Here is an 8,542-nt window from a genome sequence, read left to right on the forward strand (position 1 = left end):
ATATCACTCTCTATAGCGCATGCGGGTATTATCCGTCGCCTTTTCACACTTGAACGCAAAAAGGTCTCGTCAGTTTTTCGCGAGAAAGCTCGAGAAAACTTTTTGAAAGGCCGTCGGGCAATTTAGCTCGAAGGTTTGAATGGGATGAGTTTACTTTGTGTTTTTATCTTGTTAAAGTTATCTCAAAAAGAGTTTGCGTTTTTAATTGGAACTTGGTTGATGAGAGATAATATTTGAAAACGATTCGCGTCAAAAAGACTTTATAAATTTTCACGAATAAGCAAGAACTAGCATGGGTATGAAATGAAACGACTTTGAGAAAAGACGAATTATAATGAATTTGAATGAGTACTGATAAGTAGTTGTGAAAGTTGGTCATTTTTTTTCGTCCATCCTTAATTTTTTTTTTACAAGTATACACAAAAACATCATGTAATTGAGTGTATCATGGTTGTAAAAAGCAGTGTCGTAATGAACCAACATTTTTGAGGGGGCCCAGACAATGCGTATGGGGCAAAAAATATAAAAAGATGCAAGCTAGAAAAAAAACAAATACAAAAAATGCTAAAATTTATAATTTTTTGAAATAGATTTTGACATCATATTCAGAAGATAGTAACGTATTTCACACTTTTCCTTTTCTTTCTTTTTTTCCTTTTCTTTCTTTTTTTCCTTTTTCTTTCTTTCTTTCTTTCTTTCTTTCTCTCTTTCTTTCTTTCTTTCTTCATTCCTTTCTTTTTGTGCATGATCTTTACGCAAGTGGTAAAAGGGAAAGGTCAAAGTTTTAATCAGGGTCTGACGATCTTTGCCTGCGTACGAGATTGAGGGAAGAGAAAGAAATTTGGAAAGCAATTTGGAAAGATGTGTCCGTGGTGAAGTGTGGGTGTGTGTGTGATGATATGTATGTAGTTTTGTGTGAGAGAGAGAAAAAGAGACAGCGAGAGGGGGAGAGAGAACGAAACATTAAGAAAGGGGGTGAAAAATGGAGAGGAAGGGAAAAGGGGGGCTTGTTTGAGCATGGTGATTGACGGAATATCATGCATCTTCGATTTCTTTCAGAAGTATGTGACAGTTTATTGATAAAACATAAGATGTAACAGTCACGTCACAGTGCTACACGAGCTTCATTTCTCCTCATGAACCCCATGTTCCCCTTTTAACATTCCTCCGCACTCCAAATGTTTGGAGAACTCTCCCAGTGTTTCTTTCCAACATTAATAACAATGCAGCCAAAATTTCACGCCATTGCGCTACTTGTCTGACAACAAAAAGACAATTGTTTGAGTTCTTGTATCTAAAGAAGAAGAAGACAACAACATGATTTGCAGTTGATGGTTTGCGTTAGCGATTTGGGAAAAATAATATTTGCAGAGCCCGGTCTTCTAATTAGCATTCTTTTTGGAGAGGTTTTCTTTACCATGTTTAAAGGAGAAATTGGCGTGCAGCGTCGTTGTATTTGTGTTGAATTGAGGAGCGTATAAAAAGGTAGCGGGCCAAATTAAAACACTCGAAACTGACAATTGGCAAAGTTTGACAGTTGGGGAAAAGGTTGAAGTGTTTATATTGGAACAATTACCAAAGGAATAAACGTATTCACTGATAAAACAAATAAAAGATTACTACTACATGACGTAAGTCGGGTTTGAATCTTGAATAGATCTAGCATTACTTTTCGTGGCGAGTTATAATTCAGTTATATGGACTAGAAGTTGAAATAATTGTGAACCAATAAAAAAATCCTTCGTTTTTTGGTTGCTATAGGTAACAGGGTTGTCAGTGGCTGTCATGAATGGAAGTTTATTTCCCTCACCATCTTCACTATCATCGTCACCAATAAAATCACCAGCATCGTCATAATCGTCATCGTCATCAACATCATCGTCGTTATCATCATCATCATCATCAGAGCCATCATTACCGTCGTCAACATCACCATCATAGCCATCATCATTAGCGTCATCGCCATCATCATATTATCTAAATAACGACCCATCGCAAAAGTCTCCTTCACAACTACTATCAGTTATCACATATGTCATATCACAATAGAAAGAAACACAACATAAATTAAGAATCACACAATCTCGAAAATCTTATCAGTATCATCATGATCGTAACCAACAACATCATCATCATCATCTCATCATCATCATCGTCTCTATCACCATCATCATCATCGTCTCTATCATCATCATAATCAGCAGCATCACCATCGTAACCAATATCACCATCATCAGCAGCATCATCATCACCATCGTCATCATCACCATTACTATCCTCGCCACCACCACCATCATCATCACCATCATTATCATTCTCATCACCATCATCACCATCACCGCCATCATCACCACCATCATCAAAACCATCATCATCTTATACCTGTCATCATCACCATAATCCTAACCATTACCATCATCATCATGATTGTCATCATCATCACCACCACCACCATCATTATTGCTATCATTATCATCATCATCATCATCATCATTATCATCATATTTCAATCACAACCCATGGTAAAAGTCTTGTTCATAATCACTATCAATTATCACAATCGTCATAACTTTCCCAATAAAAAGAAACACAACATAAACCAAGAATGACACAAACTCAAAAATCTTATTATAGAAAAAGTGTGTCCACCCTTTAATTTCTATTGCTGTAGCTGTACACTATGTATAAGAGCAAATGTGTGAGATTTACAAAAACAACTTATTGAATACTTGTACTTTCGCTATACCGTGCATTCTCCATTTTACAATTTAGAAACATCTTTCATCTTAGTTTTAATTTCAACTAAGTAGTTTTATTTTCAACTAAATTAGCAGTATATATAGTTCCACACACTGGCCCTCCGATTTACAGAAGCTACAAAAAATTGCAAGTACATTTCATATAATATGGCTTGAGTAATGATAAGAGATCTATATAAAAAAACTTCCATCAAGTACATAAACAAGCATACAAATATATATGTAGTGACAATTATTTTTACAATACAATATCTTCTCCTTGTATTGTAATATATTATCAACTAGCATTTGCACTAAAGTAAAACCGATGTGATCATTTCTTAAAGGTCAAGTCCACCTCAGAAAAATGTTGATTTGAATCAATAGAGAAAAATTAGACAAGTACAATGCTGAAAATTTTATCAAAATCAGATGTAAAATAAGAAAGTTATGACATTTCAAAGTTTCGCTTATTTTTAACAATGTAGTTATATGAACGAGCCGGTTCATCCAAATGAGAGAGTCGATGATGTCACTCACTATTTTTTTTGTTTTTTATTGTTTGAATTATACAATATTTCAATTTTTACTAATATGACGATTAGGACCTCCTTACCTGCAGCACAAAATTATAAAATAATGGAATTCCACATGTTCAGGGAGGATTGAAACTTCATTTCACATGACAATGACGAGAAAATAAAAAACAAAAGAAATAGTGATTTCATCAGTTCCTCATTTGCATACCGACCGAGAGGTGCATATAACTGTTTTGTGAAATGAAGCGAAACTTTAAAATGCCATAACTCTCTTATTTTACATCCAATTTTGATGAAATTTTCAGTGTTAGGCTTGTTGAATTTTTCTCTTTTTATTCAAATCAAGTTTTTGTTGGGATAGACTTGTCCTTTAATAAATCACTCAACTGAAATAGTGGTTGTATTATGTATGGATATGACTGTTTATAAAATTATTAGTATCCAAATGTTCAAATTCAACATTGTGAAGTAAGTACTACAGAAAAAAGTAAATTGATAAAAACAATACTTTGGCAACAAGAAAATTAGCTTAGAAGGCAGTAGAAGCAGTGAAATAAGATATATTATATATGTACATTCCATCATGTTTAGCTTCTAATAATGTAGATAATTCAATTTCAACAGAATCCAAGTGCCTGTAACATAAATTCATAGACTAATAGTAGGGCTTATTTCACGATCGATTATACACAGTAATCAATGCAATAATCGTAGAAACCACCCCAAAGATCTATCGCTAAGCTTTGTCTTACAGAACCCATGAACTCATTGGATAGCATCAGCAGCCTGTATTCTGAACTCAGTTTTAAATTAAACCCTGGTTTAAAGTTGTGGTCTAACTATGGAGAGCCAATTGGAGCACAAATCCCTAACAGTACACATCCACTTTATAAACTCATTTGACACTCCATTTGCTCCTAACTATCTGGGAATGATAATATTCTGAAGTATTTTCTTCATTATGAAAGCAACAGCAAACAAACTAGTAAACATAAGTGCCTGGCAACCTTAAGCTTAGCAATTGATCTTAGAGGCTGATTTTATGATTAATCATGCACAATAGTAATCAATCGTAGAAATTAGCTCCATGATCAATCGCTTATACCACGGTCACATTTGCTCTTTGGCCGCCGTACTGTGAGTCGAAAACAGCCGATATATTAATTTTTACTAAAACCACCTATATGCAGCTGGTACAAATAAAATTGTTAAAACGGCTGTTTTTTTTACTTGCCGTATGGCCACCATAGAGCAAATGTGACCAAGGTAAAAGCTATATGTTACGGGGCCCTGATTTCACAGAATAATATAAGAGGAATTTCACACATTTCTCTATATTGTAGGCTGGGGAAACTTACATTCTATCATTAAATCAACATCAATTTACTTAAAAGAGATTGTATAACGGGTATCCATTTCACTTTGAATTTCATAGCTCCAAGTCAAGATTGGAGATTCTCAATATTGAATGGCCAACAATAAATGAATACAAATTTACTAATTTATCATAAGGTCACACACAAACTTGATCAGTTCAATTAATGCGGAAAAAATTGTCCAGAAAGAGGAACATATACATAAATTCTATTAGACTAACATTAACAGACTTATACATGTGGAATATCTAATTTCTACGCTTGTAAATATGAATTGTTTGTATATGTCATTTATAAATCGTACATGAGAGGATTTCACATAATAAAAAATTATTCATCTCATGTTAATTTTCATTGGATGCTTGTTTAACCAAAATATACTCAAAGGGGAATGAAACCTTTGGAACAAATAGGCTTGTGTAGAAACAGAAAAATCAAAGAATAAGAATAAAGAAAGTTTGAGAAAAATTGGACAAATAGTGAGAAAGTTATGAGCATTTGAATATTGCAATCACTAATGCTATGGAGATCCTCACATTGGCAATGCGACAAGGATGTGTGATGTCACTGATGAACAACTTTCCCTTTGGTGGACTTAAAATACCCTCAAAATGTCTCTTTTTGCTTTTTCTTATGATGATACAAACTCCTTATCCATGATGTATTCTTAAAAAATATGTATTACATGCCCTCATGTAGACAGAACACATGATTTATGGATAGATGTGATAAAAGAGGCAATTCTAGTGAAATATATACTAAAGTAATGGGGAGAGTTGTTCACAAGTGACATCACACATCTTTGTTGCATTGCCAATTTGCAATCTCCATAGCATTAGTGATCGCAATATTCAAATGCTCGTAACTTTCTCATTATTTGTCCAATTTTTCTCAAACTTCCGTTGATCTGTTTCTTTGATTTTTCTCTTTTCACACAAGCTATCTTGTACCAATGGTTTCATTCTCCTTTAATTTCAATTTATCCCTTAAATGTGATTCTGATAGAAATACTGTTCACATCTGGTTAGCCAACTGAGGTACTGACATACTTCTCAGCTCTGAGGTTTTGATAATCAAAATAAATTATATTTCAGCAAAACAGAAAATACATCAACAAAAAAATCATTAAAACTTTATGTTTTCTCTTAGGAAATGCACAAATATCATTTAAATTCATAAAGAACCTTTGTGATAAAATACAGGAAATAAATATACAGCAAATGGTCGTACATTATATAAAGGACTAAACTTATTTTCTGATACCATCTCTACTAACAGTAAAGTAAATGCATGGGACTGACAAAAAAACCCCAATATATTATTCATTCCTAGCACAAGCTTGGGTAAAGTACACACATTGTACTATAGCTTTATGACTAAAAGACATTAACATATTCAGTATTTATTGCATGCACAAGATTAACACTGCAGCAAAAATATACAAACATAAATATTTCTAAATAAATGACAAACATAGCATGTTTGCAGCATTCAACATATGTAAAAGAAAAAGAAAAATTCCTTCCTTGATTCAAATATCCACAACATAATTCCATGAAAATGAAGATGACTATGCCATAGGAAGACAAAAATATATATGCACCTGTTTTAATACTAATTTCACTTCTATAAATATCTAAAAATGATACATTTCTGTCATTTCTGTACTGGACTCAAAGGCCAAATCTCTTCATTTTCACGGATGAGAAGGGAACTCAATTTGAAATGGTTTGCTATCAAATGTATATTATTTAATGATATGGTATAATTTTCCTGTTGGAAATGAATAAACATTTGAATTTGAATTTTTTATTTTTATTTTGTAAAAATTTTACTCTGATTATAAAAGATCTGCTTTTTTAAATATAAACTTTCAATGAGGCCTTTGTAAATGACAAACTACTTTTGTCATTCAATTTGACATAATAGAGTATCAGAGAATGAACCCTCCAATACATGCTATTCAAATAAAGCACTTAAATAATCAAATGTGTATAAATGCCTTGCGAGAATGAATTCCATGAATTGAGAATACATTGGTTGTTGAAGGATATGAAAACAATAAACAAAGGAGTGATGTGTATAATACATGATAAACAATATTATCCTGCTTTTTCTATTTCATAAATATATATTATAATTTCTTATCAGGAGTTATGACAATTTTCTTGTCACAATAGAATTCTATCTTAAAGAATTGCCATTTTTTAAGCAAGCATGCGAAGACTACGACTTGAAAAATTAGAAGAATATATTTCATTAAAGAAAAGACGTGTACAATAAGTGAGGTAACATCTTGAAAATCATACAATAAAAAACGGATGAAAGTTCAAATCCTCCCATTAATCTTCAAGAATTTAATAACTTTTTTTGCACTATAAATCATGTTAGATACCAGATTAACCACATACATAACTATTCCTGTTTATGTAAAGCAAATAAAGATGCTTTCTTATGTTTTTTCTAAAACATTATTATTCTCATGATTGTCACATTTTCGCTCCAAGCAAAACAACATACAATTATTCATAATTCATTCAATCAAATCTTGACCGGGTTTCATAAAATCTACATATTTCTGCAACACTGCTAAACAGCCAATCAAAATCAAGTATTCCATGCAAGAAAACAAATTTTACCATCGATCATGGTCTAAAGCAACAGAACATATCTCTATAGACAAACGTCACGAACGCATATATTTGAAACTCTGACAAAATGTTGAAAGCATTTACAGTTTCATAAGTAACAGACATAATCTGAATAAATTCTTCTTAAAGTGATGTAATATTGATCTTTAATAGGCTCATATTCACAAAAGTGCACTATATTAAATTGTAGATTGACATGAGACATATTTATGTGTAGTTCAATAAAAGTGTTTACTATTAGACTTTTCATGGATGTTCACGCTAATGCTTTAACAAAAATGGATTGCAATGTACATAATTCTCCTAGATATTTTTGTTTCAAATATAAATGTTGGTAAAGTGAACATATACAGTCTGCATTTGCAAACCCTTCACTAGAGTGAAGAGGTCCGAATGTGCAGCCTGCAATATCTTGTGTACTGAAATTGAATGTTTATATGTGTTAGTCTTGAGTGAAGACCCACTTTGTTGGTCAAAGTTTCAATCAGGGTCTGTGCCTGCAGACTATATTGTAGATGCCTTTTTATTACACAGCTAATATGAAATATAAAGCTCAAATCATGAGTTCTACAATGTAAAAAAAGAGGGGTCTATTAAGAATTACACAAATTGATTGAAAAATAATTTTCTTAACTATTATATGATACAGTGGCATACTTACATGACATTTTCCCAAATACTGACATTTTGATATGTATAAAAATAATGTATTGTGATGAAAAAAGGAATGTCATGCAATGAATATAAATGAAAGAAATTTGAAGTTGTTTAGTTCTGTGAAAGAAATTCATTTCAAGCAGAGAAACAAAAGAATTAAAGCACTTCAATTGACAACTTCAGTTGAACATGATGAATTTGAATTTGTTCCCCTTGATAAATGTCACTTAGAAAAAAGTACAACATTTGAAGAGAAAAAACAAACATTAACTTGTATACTTAAACCTTTTGGCTCTGAAGAGGTAATGTCATTTCAAAAAAAATCATTCAACAAATACAGCAAGTGCACTTTTCCAAAAGGAAAATGTATCAAACGTACTTAACAAAACCCCTGATTTACCAAAGGCATAATGGAGAAATCGTTTCCTTTAGAAGTGAATACTCGCCAACTCTGCGAGCCAAGAATTGTAACAAATTTCCAAAGGCCTCCGCACACCGTACGACTGGTCCACGGTCCGATTTTGGAACAAAGCACAATTTGCTCATTTTCTGACAGTGAATTGAAACGGGAAGTTTTACAT

This window comes from Lytechinus variegatus, chromosome 14 (assembly GCF_018143015.1).
Source record: "Lytechinus variegatus isolate NC3 chromosome 14, Lvar_3.0, whole genome shotgun sequence".
NCBI lineage: Eukaryota > Metazoa > Echinodermata > Echinoidea > Temnopleuroida > Toxopneustidae > Lytechinus > Lytechinus variegatus.